Source organism: Vulpes vulpes, chromosome 5, assembly GCF_048418805.1.
Source record: "Vulpes vulpes isolate BD-2025 chromosome 5, VulVul3, whole genome shotgun sequence".
NCBI lineage: Eukaryota > Metazoa > Chordata > Mammalia > Carnivora > Canidae > Vulpes > Vulpes vulpes.
In genome coordinates this window covers 45,220,521-45,234,074 of record NC_132784.1, presented here as the reverse complement: position 1 = coordinate 45,234,074, position 13,554 = coordinate 45,220,521, and the positions used below count along the sequence as shown (strand labels likewise).

General features: G+C 51.2%; 1 long non-coding RNA gene across 1 annotated transcript; it reads left to right on the top strand.

Annotated features, from left to right (window-relative positions):
• Positions 1-8,516: 8,516 nt before the first annotated feature.
• Positions 8,517-12,259, top strand: LOC140598880 (uncharacterized). The gene is made up of 3 exons (XR_012001428.1): positions 8,517-8,756; positions 10,196-10,429; positions 10,847-12,259. It is a non-coding gene; the product is annotated as an uncharacterized lncRNA (long non-coding RNA).
• The last annotated feature ends 1,295 nt before the right edge of the window (positions 12,260-13,554 follow it).

Sequence of the window (13,554 nt, the reverse complement as noted above, 5' to 3'; positions counted from 1 at the left end):
TTAAAATTCTTCCCTGGTTCTGTCGTCAAAGCCCGCAGGGGTCACACAGGGGAAGATGTGAACATGCCAACCCCTGGGTAGTCAGGGTGCTGCAGACCAGAGGACCTGCTCTGGGAACTTGCCCAGCCCATCTGCAGGTTGAGTCCAGGCAGGAGGGGGATTCACCTTGGGAGGAGGAAGATACTCTTCTTGGCTCTGCACAAAGGCCTGACCTCCTGCCCACCTTCAGCCCCTGCTCTTGACTATAAGAAAGCTCAGGAAGCCCTTGCTCAACCAAACAAGGCGGAATTTAAAAAGATAGCAGAATGTCATTATTGAGCGTGCTAATTCTCGGACCTTCTGGGCTCTGGCCCTTACTGGTCAGACCTGTAGTATTTGATGGGTACTCCATGCCCATGTGGTCTTCATGCCACTGTGCCAAGAGGGGATGCTCTGCTGCTTTCCCTTGTGTTTCTTTATCGCATACGGATGGACAAGGGCTTGGAGGAATGAAAGGAGAGGTACTCATTATAAAGAGGACATTAATAAAGACCCCAGTGAGCCCAGATTCTTTTATCTTCTCTATATACCATGGGCCATTTGTTAGAATAATTGCAGATCAATTTCACTTAATTAATAACTTAAAACTATTATCTGGAATTCCCTTTGATCTCCACTTGGGCACACTGTATACAGGGAAGCCTCATAGGAAGGGTAGCTCTCACCTTATGGGTGAAACCAGAGGAAGTTTCTGGTCCTCTCCTTTGGGGGAACTTTTGCAAGAGTCCCCAAGTTCTGAATTCCCCACCTTTAATGTTCTAGGGCTCTTTGCATTTGTTTTCTGCAGCTCAGCAAGGCCTGAGCCCTCCCACCCAGGGTGAATTCTGGCCCCCAGTGAGATCTTGCATGAAGCACTGCATAAATCCTGGACACGGTTGAGTGAGGGAGACAGTTATTGTCTGTCTTGGCTCCTGGTGGCTGTCTTTGCGGACACATGTGCGGTGAGCCTGTACTGCTGTCTTCGCAGCCTGATGACCAAGGATGCTGGATGTTACAGTGATAGGTCCTAGGGCTCCAGGGCACAGCTCAGCTGTTGGCCTTCTCGTGGAATTGATTCCAGTTTCCCAAGTGTCTTTAAAAGCATAACGATTATTACTAGCACAGTCCAGGGTGAGGAAGAAGTACGGCAATGTTTCTCCAAAAATTAGTCCAGTCTTCCTCTTTCTTTTGAAACTCATGGTGACTAAAAATTGGGTTTAATTTAAACACAGTTGACTACCATATGGAGCATCTCCCAAAAGAATCAGTGTTCTTATCCCTCAAGACCGTTGTTACATTAGATTATTTCCCTTGCAAAAACTCAAATATGTATTCAACATAGAAAATTTCTTTCCAAAATAAGGTTTAAGATGAAGGATACCCTGCAGGATTCCAAAACAGCCAAGAAATATATTTTCACAAATCCCTGGAGATCCTCAGAAACGTCATTTACCTTTGTGGGTCTTATTTTCTTCAAATGCGACAAAAGTGAAGGTCTTGGCTGGGTCATCTCTGAGACGGTGCAGTCCACCAGAACTTCCCAGGATGATGGAAGTGTTCTGTGTGCGCACCGCCTGATATAGTAGCCACGCTGAGCATCTGAAATGTGGCTAGTGTGGCAAAAAAGCAAATCTTTAATTTAATTTTACATTTAAACAGTCCCATGTGGCAGGCGGCAATGGTCGGACAGGGCAGCTCTAAGGAAAATGAAAAGTGAAGTAGAGGCTGATGTTCTAGGTCTGAGTGGGCCTTGGGTCCACAGCTGGCCCGCTGCTACTGTGGACAGCTGCTCTTCTGCTACAGGTGCTCTCAGGCACTTTTTTTTTTTTTTAAAGATTTTATTCATTTATTCAAGAGAGACAGAGAGAGAGAGACAGAGAGACAGAGATACAGGCAGAGGGAGAAGCAGGCTCCATGCAGGGAGCCCGACGTGGGACTCGATCCCGGGACTCCAGGATCACACCCTGGGCGGAAGGCAGGTGCTAACCCGCTGAGCTGCCCGGGGATCCCCAACTCTCAGACACTTGCAGCTAGGAGAGGAAGGGAAGTCTGTGGAGCCCAGTAAACCACACGCCCGCTTTATGATCCGCAAGATGACTTGGAATTCAAAGGAGAAAGGAGAGAGGGAGTGGCTGAGCACTTGCAGATGCAAGTCACCAGCAGCATGGCATCTGGGGAGAAAGAACAGAGCAACGTCTTCTATGATTCCTTCCCCCCTTTCCTGGATGTCTTGGGTTTCTGGAGAGAAAGCGGGAACTCCGTCCAGGTAGATAAGAGAGCTGGCTCCCTGCCGCCAATCAATCAGAAAGCTCTTAAGATGGGAGTCTATGGACAATGTATTAAGTACACACCAGAAAAATAAATCAAATGCAGGAAAGTTTTCAACTTAGAAGCACTCCTGGGGGCCAGAGTCCAGGTTCTCACAACATAAAACCTTCATTAAGCCCCCATTCCATGTTGTATTCAAATCCACCTTTCTTAGGGGATCAGTGAGGTCCATCAAGGTATTTTCCCTTTTGGGGGGTGGAGGTGGCGGGTGGGGGTGGATCTGAAATGTGGTCTTCTTCTACCCTCTCCCAGAGCTGATTTATTCCCTGAAAGAAACAAAAAGCAAGGGACACGCTCATTCGTGCCATTGTGTTTTGTACAATCACCAGCCTTTAAATCGCCACATTAAAAAACTCTTTCCAGGGCCCCGTGGAGCTAGGCGATTATGTTTAATATAACCTTCTGGGTTTGGGTTTCATGCAGACCAACAAAGAATATGGAAACATGTAATTCCATACTGCCCAAAGTACTTCTACAGCTTGAGTCTCAATTAAAATGTTTGTTTACTTATCTGCTAATCTCATTATTTTTTCTAAATCCACTCTCAGTGAGCGAGAGTTCAGCATCTGAAAGTTCAGCCATTTCTGAAATATGACCAAATTGGAAACCTGGAGAGAGTTCTATTCAGCTGGGGAGAGAAATACATAAACCCCCACATGAATGACTTGGAGTGTCCTTTAACTTTCCCCAAACAGAAAAACCATTTGCTATGGAGAAGGTATGTGCACAAAGGAGTAACTTTTTAGAAATTTACCGGTGATTTTATCGTGGTAAATTGAGCCACGATCCCAATGAGAATACTTGGCTATTATTGCTAGAAATGCATAGAGCCTGTATTTATTTTCAGAGGAGTTTGGTATCATTTTTATTAGTTGCTCTTCACAAAAAGCAAAACAGAAAGCACCCCAAACCTCTGAGAGGTAGATCAGATTTTATCTCTCTCTCTCTCTTTTTTTTTTCTCCTTTCCAAATGAGGAAACCACACAAAGAGTTTTGCCCTGGGGTCAGCTAGCCCATCGGTGGCTGGACTGGGGTTAGAAGTTCTGGTCTCTAGACGCCCATGTGGCTAGGTCGTCCCTGGAGCCGATCGTGCCACCCCAGTGGGGACACGCCTGGGGGCACTATGCTACCCACAGATGTGTCCTCCGCCCCAAATACCCCCATCTCACCATCTCGATCACCAGCCCACCAGGGACACCTTCTCTGGCGGTTCTTTTGCTTCCTTTGTAACTAACACCACCTGGATGGAGTCCAAGGTCCTTCCTGTTCTGAATTCTCTTCTATGGCAAATAAGTCATATCACTGTTTTTTATTCCAATCTGGCCATACCCCCCGCCTGCCCCAAGGCCCCTGGTGGTTGTCTTCCCCCGAGGCAGGGCTATTGGGACAGAGCTCCCGGCAGGTGCGCAGGTATGCAGGTGGGCAGGTGCGCAGGTGCGGGGAGGGCAGGGCAGGGCGCTCCCCAGGCTTGGCAAGGTCGTCCCCGCCTCCGGAGGCGAGGGAAGGGCCGCCGCGGAGGGGAGCCCACCTCTGGCCACAGGCTCCCTTCGGCAGGAGACTCCGGGGAAGAGATCCCGGCTTCTAGAAGATGCCAAAGCAAGATCAGGAAAACAAAACCAACAAGCGACCTCCATGGGCCGGTGAAACGAGAGCCTCGGCTCTGCACCTACGTTTCCAAGTTAGCTCATGACCCACGTTTTGCGTGGTTGGCTGCCGCCACGTTTCCCAAAGAGTGTGCTGCGGAACACCAGCTCCAGGAGGCGCTCTGTAGAACTGGGGTCTCATTGCCAAATAGGTTTGAGAAATACCATATGCTACGGTTCCCTCTCGCGGAGTCACATTGGCCTATCGATGGCATGGACACATCAAAAGCTATGAGAAGTTCCACAGTAAGAACCTTTATTTCGCTCAACGCATTGCTCCAGAAACTCAACCTGGGGCAGATCCTCCTTTGAGTGGGACGGGGCGCTGCCCCCCCTGAGAGCTTCACCCCTGTGCCCGGTGACACCTCTCCAGGGACGCCCCTCCGCCCCAGGCCTCTTGTGCCGGGTTCCCTCTGGCGCTGAGATGCCCTCCCTGCCATCTGTCCTCCCCCTTGCCACTCCCCACCTCAGCCAGGCCCACGATGCCCCCTCCTAAGCACTCTCTCTGCTCTCTAGCATCTTCCAGTAAACCTGGAAGACACAACATAAAAGCCCTCATCCTGACACCCGCTCATGTGTTCTGTTTAGAACCCCTTTCTGCACATCCCGCAGCAGTCGAGACCAACCAAGTCTCCCTAGGACTTCCTGCAGTGACACTTCTGCCTCCCTTCTGAGAGCTGCTTTTTTTTTTAAGATTTTATTTCTTATTCATGAGACACAGAGAGAGAGAGAGAGAGAGAGAGAGAGAGATTGAGAGAGAGAGGCAGAGACACAGGCAGAGGGAGAAGCAAGCAGGTTCCCCGGGGGGTTGGGGGGATGCTGATGAGGGACTTGGTCCCAGGACCCTGGGATCATGCCCTGAGCCAAAGGCAGACGCTCAACCCCTGAGCCACCCAGGTGCCCCACCCCGAGTTTCAACGATGGCACTCACCGCCCCGCCCCCCCGCCCATCCACCACTATGTTCCCACTCAACTCCTCTATCAACCTCCATCAGGCGGGTCCCGTGAAAAGTGTGATTAAGAACAAGAGTTTGACCCAAGAAACAGACTCTTGAATGTAGAGAACAAACTGAGGGTTACCAGAGGGCTGGGGGGTGGGTAGGGGTGGGGGGAATGGGGATAGGGAAGCGCACTTGTCACGAGCACCGGGTGATGTAGGGGCATGTTGGATCACTACACTATTCACCTGAAACTAACAGTACACCGTATGTTAACGATACGGGATTCAAAAATTTAAAACTATACAGAAATTAAATTTCTAAAAAATTAAAACTTTGAAAGCAAAAAAAAAAAAAAACCACAAAAGAACAAGGGTTTGGAGATATTTGTAAGTTTGAATTCTGTTTCTTTCCCTCATGGATGCTGTGGCCTAAGCCTCTGAACATCGGTTTTCTCATCTGCAAAATGAACAGAATAATAAAATCTCAGGGCTGTAAGGACGAGGTGCGGGGAGAGATAACACATGTAAATGTGTGGGAAAAAAAACATGTAAACGTGGCCTGGAACATGGGAAGCCCCAGAATTGTTAACCATTCTTCTGAGCCTTATATCCCCTGCTAATCCTACTTCCACCTTTGGGTTTATTCTGACAGACGTACTCACACTCACACACAGAGACACACACATATCCTTTCTAGAACCCTTCCTTCCCTCCTCCATTACCTGGACTGTATCCATCCTTCTGGGCCCAACTCATTCTCCCCTCCTGCAGGAACCTTGGCCTGAAGACGGGTATGCAGCAATCCCCTGTCCTGGGCTCCTCCCGCTTGCCTGGCCTCGGTTGTCCTCTCATGTTTCCATCCACCCGGTGCCCCAGTGAGACTGCAAACTCTTGGGAGTGGGGCCTCATCCTACCATCTGTGTGGTTCCTCCCCCACCTCTCTACAGGGATGGGGAGCTGACCGGGTCACGTGCTCGCCGTAGGATGAACCTAGCATATACTCCTCCTGCCCCCTAGCAAGCCCCATTAATTTTCATTTTACTGTAACTTTTGCAACCTGACCTTGGTGACATATCATAGGAGGGAAAAAACCCTCACAGACCTGCTCCTTTTTACATCCCAAATACTGGAAGGAACATCAGCCAGTTGACTCACAGGGTCATCATCAACATACTTGGTGAACACCTTCAGCCTGCAGAGCACTAGGTGCGGCCCCGGGAGGAGGGGTGCTAGAAAGAGCCTTGAACGCAAGGATCCAGGGGATCGGACATAAGCCCAGCAGACTTGGTTCAGCCAGCCCATTCCCAACCCTCTGCTCCCAGCATCCCTACCCTCTCCTGTCACACAGGGGAAAAAGGAAAAGCGGGCATGGACAGAACGTGGCCAGGAGAAGGTATTCCAGAAACTCCACCTTAGGAGGTGCTGGGGATGCTAGATGGCAGCATGTGAGCCCTCATCCTGCCAGCTCCTGGCCCTTGAAGCCCTGCCCTGATGTCTGGGACCTGTTCTCCCCATCCTGCAGCACAGGGACCATCCGGCTGAAGACCCGGGGGTCTCTCCTGCATGCCCCCCATTCTCTACATGTCAGGCCCAGGCCTTGGTTCAGCAGCCTTGACCTCTGCTGTCTTCTCTGTGTACTGTCTTGCTCTGCTTAGAAAATGCTTACCAGCTGATAGCAAAGAGGAATCACCAATGGAAGATTTTCATCATTTCGGTGTTCCGTTGGACCTCCCAACCACCGGCCCTGACCTGAGGGAAGTGAGGAGACTCTGCTCCTCCCTGCCAGGGGTCTCCCTAAGCTGCTGCCACGGTTCTGCTAATGTGGGCTTGGGTTTGCCCACACTCAGAGAAGTTCCTGATTCTTCTGACCCACCCAACTGGGACCCCAAGGTTGCAAAGGGGCGTTCCTGAATGAGGTTTTGGTCAAAGCACAAAGGTTTTCTGGTTCTTGTTCTCAGTCCTGTTCTCCAGCTCAAAGGGATCATGTCCTCTCTTCCCTCCTCTCTCCTCCTGGTCACTAACCTACATCTTCTGGAATGACTGACTCCAGCCCTCTCCAGCAACTTTGGACTGGAGGACTCTTCTCCCTCTTCCTTAAATATTCACACATGCACGCACCTACTATCCCCGTGCACACGTGTGTACGCACATGCCTGCCACACACACATGCACATGCATGCAAGTGTCACACACCAAATCCCCATCCCCACCTGTGACACCTTCCTCCTTCCAAACTTTATCCTCGGTGCAGACAACCCTGCCCAGTATAAACTGGAAAGCTAAACAAAAAAAAAGCAGGGATTTCCTTATCTGTCTGTCAGCGCCTCTTCATTACAGCTGAGCTAATTTGAAATGAAGTCTTCGCCCCCACCGGCCATACCCCAGGAGGATCTTTTTACACAGCAGATGTTCATCTACTTGCCCACAGCGTGGGGACAGCAAGCCGTGGTTTCCCGGGCGGGCCCGGGTGAGAAAGCCCCCGTTGGGCCATGTGGGCGTCGGGAGCAGCCCCAGGAGTGGAGAAGCAGAGGAGGCACGACGCTCAAAGAGGAGCCAGGAACAATGCAAAACAGAAAAAAGGCACCAGAATGATAAGGGGAACTGAGACCAAGGAAGGAGACTTTGTTCTTCTTGACCAGTCCCAGGCCGAAGCTTCGTTTCCAGGAATCCTTTTATAGGTTACCACGGAACTCTGGTTATCGGCACTCTCTCCCTTGACCTTTCCTCCCCCTCTTTAATTCCTGGAATCAGGCGCAGCAGATAAACTGCGGACACTTACTGTCTTCGTCACAGACGACAGTTTCAAATCCTTGGGGAGCAAGCGGTGGTCACACAGGAGGGAAGAGGCAGGCAGCCCAGGACGGTCATTGCGGGGGTGCAGGGTACCGGGGAATTACACATGCAGAGCAGAGCCTGGAGGCCAGCCGGGGGGCGGTGTCCCGACCACCAGCAACCCCGAAACACCCGCGCGCAGAACAGGAATCCGGGCGATTGGCTGGCACCCAGGTGGGAGCCCAGAGGGGCTGCAGGCCTGGGTCCCCCCGAGCCGGGCATTGCCCTCCACGCCGGTGGGGGGAGGGCCTGGGGGGCTTGGGGGGCAGCCCCCTGCCTCGGCTGGTCTGCTGCTGGCTCTCCTGGGCTCTGGCTTGGGGTCCCTTGGCTCCAGGGCCACAGACTGAGGTAGAGGGAGCCCAGGTCTGGGGGTGGCACCTGTGCAAGCTGTGGGTGGTCGGCTGCCTTCCTTTTCTCGGTATTTGAGCCTCTGTTTGCCCCCTTACTCTTTGTCTTGAGCCTTAGGTCCTAGCACTGTGCTCCCAGCAGGGCTTTACCCCTGCCCGGAATTTCACAAGGACCTGTGGTGCCTGGGCTGCAGAGCCACTTGGGAGCACGGTTCCCTGGCGTCATAGCTCCGGCGGTGTCCCACTTGGCTGCCACTCGGATGACCGGATGACGGTGATGGAGATGCACTAAATAGAGGCGTGACTCGGGAGGGAGTGTGTGTGGGGGCTGCGGGGCGGGTGCAGGTGAGCTCCTGGGAGGGGAAGGCTGGAGGCTTTAACGCGGGGAGAGCTTCCACGCAGGGTGAGGACCATGCTGGAGAATTGGTGGCTAGAAGCCTGGGGCTCGGCTGTCAGAGAGGATATGCCTTCTCCAGGGAGCAGAAAGCTCCATGAGTGCACTGGACGTGCCCCCGCACTGAATTCACTGTTTGCCTCCTGGCTGGGGTCGTCTCACCTGGGACCTGTATCCTGGACCTGTGGTTGCCCAGCCCTGGCCCATGGTGAGCAGCAGCCCTGGGATCTGTCATTGCCCAGCCCTGGCCTATGGTGAGTAGGAGCCCTGGGACCTGTGGTTGGTTGACCCTGGCCCTTGGTGAGCAGTAGCCCTGGGATCTGTGATTGCCTGGCTCTGGCCTGTCATGAACAGTAGCCCTGGGACCTGTGGTTGCTGGACCCTAACTCATGGTTAACAGTAGCCCTGGGACCTGTGTTTGCCTGGCCCTGGCCCATAGTGAGCAGTAGCCCTGAGGCCTGTGGTTGCCTGGCCCTGGCCTGCTATGAACAGTAACCCTGAGACCTGTGGTTGGCTGACCCTGGCCCAGGGTGAGCAGTAGCCCTGGGAGCTGTAGTTGCCCGGCTCTGGCTCTGTGAACCATAGCCCCCAACACAGCTTGAACCAGGAAAGGAAGCCAGACACCAGGCTGAGGTTTGAATGTGTGAAAGGAAAATCATCCACTGTCCTACACACACACACACACACACACACACACACTTAAAACCAACTTGAGAACTAAAAATAGAGGATATACAGGAGATGGTGAGGGGACAGCCATAAAGGAAATTCGTTTTTGACCATAGAGGTCGGAAAAGTCTCATCTCCTCCCCCAAGTTGGCACAGGGGTTGTCGGTACAAGCTGTGCCCAGCCCAGCCCTCTTGTCTGGGCTGTCAGTTAAACCGCCACAAGGGGAAAGCACCCCACTGTGGGGCCACATCCAGCTTCCACTGTGAGCTGGGACAGGTCTGGGATGACTTCTTCCAGGTGCTGGCTGTTTTGCTCAAAAGGCACCCTCCACCTTATGCTCTTTCCCCATCCAGGCATCGGGCTCCACTGCCACCCCAGCCCCCCTCCACCTCCAGGGAGGCCGTGGCACAGGCTGTTAACTGTAGGCCCACAGCATGGAGCCAAGGGCCCCCCAGAGCTGCCCCGGGTGCACACCCCCACATTAGTGTGTCATTCAGGCCTTGGCTTCCCACCGAAAACCCAAGCTGAGTTAATAGGTCAACCATTTACAAACCTCCTTGTACCCTTGAAAGATAAGGGGTGCCCTCGACCTGGCCATAAACATTGTCCAAGGTCAGAAGTCTCTGGGGGAGATGTCTTTGAAACATGCCTCTTCCTACAGTCAAGGCTGCCCTAGCCTTTCCAAGCCCTCTCAGAAGAGGCACAGAGACAGGTCCAGTGCACCCACTGGACTTTGTGCACATTCGGATCACCCCCCACTCGGGCTGGTACTGAATCACGACTCCTCTGGCAACACGAGTCTCATTCCTTCAGCTGCCTTAGGCCATGGCTCTACCATCCGTCACTTTCTCTCGATTCGCCATGAAAAGCAGAAAGGTTGTGGTGTCTGCCATCGTGCACTTAAAAACAAAAATGATTCCATCGGTTTAAAGATTCCAATGAGTTATGATTTTCTAATAATGATTATTTAAATAATAATGCCTCTGTGTCTCCTCCCTCTCCTCCTTTTTCTCTTTCTTCAAGTGTCACATTCTTTCAAAAACATTTCATTTGGTGCCCCTGCCTGCCTGGTGGCCGGAGCCTAGGCGTCTTATGCTATTTGGCTGTCCTCACTGTTAACCAACAGCTTTCGGCTGTGAGACGTGTCCTGGGACCCATCCCATTCACAGGGTCAAAGTCACCAATTTCAGTGATGCCAGTAATCCTTAAGTTGCATGCATGGGTTCAGACCGTCAAGCCAGGGTCTCCAAGACGCAGGTACCAGTCCAAGCTCTCTCTCTAACTGGTTCTGTCTCCTTGGTCAAAGTGCTGACCCTCCCTGGACTCAGTTTCCTCAGTGGTAAAATGAGGACTACTTTCCCTCGCCTGCAAAGTGATTAAAAGCTCAGTGAGGTTCCTTCAGTGAGACCACTACTGTGGTCTTTGCCTTCGCCATCAACCCATTTTAGGCCCCTGGATGGATGGCGTGCAGCCTTTTCATGGTGGCCCCTCTGTCGCCTGCCTCGTGCTCAGTTTTAGCCAGAAAGCTATCAGAGTCAAGATAGCGCAAGAACGCTGAATAGCAATTCACTCTCCAAATCAGGGAATCGGATCAAGTTGGAGGTGGGGGGTAGACTCAGTGCCCAGACCTGACATGTTAACCACTGGATGAATTATTTTCACTTCTGTGAAAAGGCGTCTGCTATCTCCTCACCAAGAAGCCTGCCGCATCTTAAAACCACCAGTGTCACGAGCTGTCTTCTGGAAGGTGGAAATGGGCAGGATGTGGTTTGAACTGACAAAAAAATAAAGCAGCCCATTCCTCAAGAGGGAGTTGGAAGTGATTGCGAGGCAAGAGAAGGAGGGAGTGTGTCTTTCTGACTTGGAGCCAGCTGGCCAGGCGAGTCGGGACCAGCCACACCGGTTCCTTCGCACCAAGATGATAAACAACAACAACCAAACACACACACACACAACCACCACCGGAAAGCAAGGCCGAATGGATCGACGGTATTTCTTGTTTGCAATAGGAAAACGTATCAATACAGCAACTTTCACACTGTGGAAGACATTCACATACACTTGGTGCTTGCAGCAGCCTTCAGAGAAATGCGGAGCTCCATCGGAGTTCCCAGGTTCTAGGGAAGGGGAAGGCCGCGGGATAGGGCATGCTCGTGCAGATGGCGAGGTCAGAGAGCGTGCCCAGGAATCCACAAGTCCTGGGGTCTCATTCAAATCCAGTGTCTGCTGCTTCTGAAGTCAGGTAAACAGAGCTCCATCTCAGAGAAAGAAGCAGGTACCCCCACTGCCCCCTGCAGAAGCCTCTCGTGCCATCGCAGCATGCAGCACATGGCACTGTCATGGCCTGGGGGCTCCTTCACTGCTTTACCATGTGCCCCCCTGCCCGGCACCTTGCTGGCCCATTAAGACACTCAGTGAAGGTCCGGCGACTCAGTAATGGACTATAAATAATGAAAACACCCAGAGGCCGCTCATCTCCAAAGATTCAGGTCCAGAATTCTCCCCACTACTTTGGGGTCTCCTGGTAGAAAGGTTTTGGCCCTGCCCTCCTAAGCCAGTTAACTAGAAGAAAAACCCTGGGGTCCGGGGCCCTGTTGGTGGGAATGTGAACTGGTGCAGCCACCCTGAAAACTGCGTGGAGGTTCCTCAAAGAGTTAAAAATAGAGCTACCCTTGACCCAGCCGTTGCACTGCTGGGGATTTACCCCAAAGATACAGATGCTGTGAACGACCGAGACACCTGCACCCCAATGTTCACAACAGCAATGTCCAAAACAGTCAAACTGTGGAAGGAGCCTCGGTGCCCCTCCACAGATGACTGGCTAAAGAAGATGTGGCCTATGTACACGATGGGATATTCCTCAGCCATTAGAAACGACAAATACCCACCATCTGCTTGGACGTGGATAGAACTGGAGGGTATTATGCTGAGTGAAGTAAGTCAATCAGAGAAGGACAAACATATGGTTTCATTCATTCGGGGCATATAAAAAATTACTGAAAGGGATTAAAGGCGAAAGGAGAGAAAATGAGTGGGAAAAATCAGTGAGGGAGACAGCACATGAGAGACTCCTAACTCTGGGAAACGAACAAGGGGTAGTGGAAGGGGAGGTGAGTGGGGGGATGGGGTGACTGGGTGATGGGCACTGAGGGGGGCACTTGACGGGATGAGCACTGGGTGTTATGCTGTATGTTGGCAAATCGAACTCCAATAAAAAAATATACAAAAAAAAAAAAAAAAAACTAGATGAAAAGCCTCCTTCTTAGCTTTCCTGGAAAGGAGAACCGTTGCCCTGAAAAAGGCAGGAGTGAAATGAGTACCTAGAAGTGAGTGGCAGTCTACTTTTCTCAGAAGATAGAATTCACCTGCCTTGATCAGTTTTTATCTCAGGCTCATGGCCATGTGATAGCACTGCTTCCCCGTGTCCCATCTGCGGGGACCGTCATCCGAGTGTTTGTTATTGACACTTGGCTTTGCGGAGAGGAAGGGCTTTGAAGAAGGGAATGATCCTATCACCTTTGTTGATTGGCTGGCTTGGTCCCACTTGAGGCCATTGTCCTTCCAAATGATTTTGGGCAAAGTGACATGACATCTCTGGGCCTGGTGCCTCAGCTCTAACATCGGGGTGATGCTCATAGCACCCACATCCTGGGTGGTCATGAAGATGGAGTGGTGAGCGCTAGAACAGTGCCCAGGGTGGAGTGAGGGCCCAGTGCATGGCAGCTAGTGTCCTCTCACGGGGTTCTCGAAGCAGTGAGTGTAAATCATAAAACCTCAGCCTGCTCGTTTTCTTCATAGACATTATCCAGAGCAGCAGACTTTGTTTAATGTTCCCCTGGCTTCCTTCCCTCTGTTTTTGGTCTCTGGGGAGGAAGAGGGTAGGGCAGAGGGGAAAGGAAGGACATCCACATGTTGCAAACACCACCTCTGCAAACGCCTCCGATTAATTCATGGCACTCTACCGAAATTACTTTTTATTTTTAGCACACATAAGCATTTAATATATGATAAAGGTTACAGTACACATCCGCGGGGAAAGAAAGGACCACTCAATAAATATGAAGCTAGAACAACTGGCTAGTTATTTTGGAAAATGTGAGTCTATTTTTATTGTTAACCACCCACCAGAAATTCTACAGATGTATCGGAAATTAATGCCCACCTAAATCCAGAATCAGATGGTTTCTTAGAGTGAGGCATGCCTTTCCAAGCAAAACCGTGATAGAAAGACATACAGATTTAAGCACATAAAATACAAGCCTGTGAACATTGCAAAATAATATAATCAAAGAATAAATGTCACAGCAGATTAACATATTTGCAATGTATGTGAAAGCCTATTATTGGGTTAACTTATCTTTTTATTCAATTGTAAGAGCTCT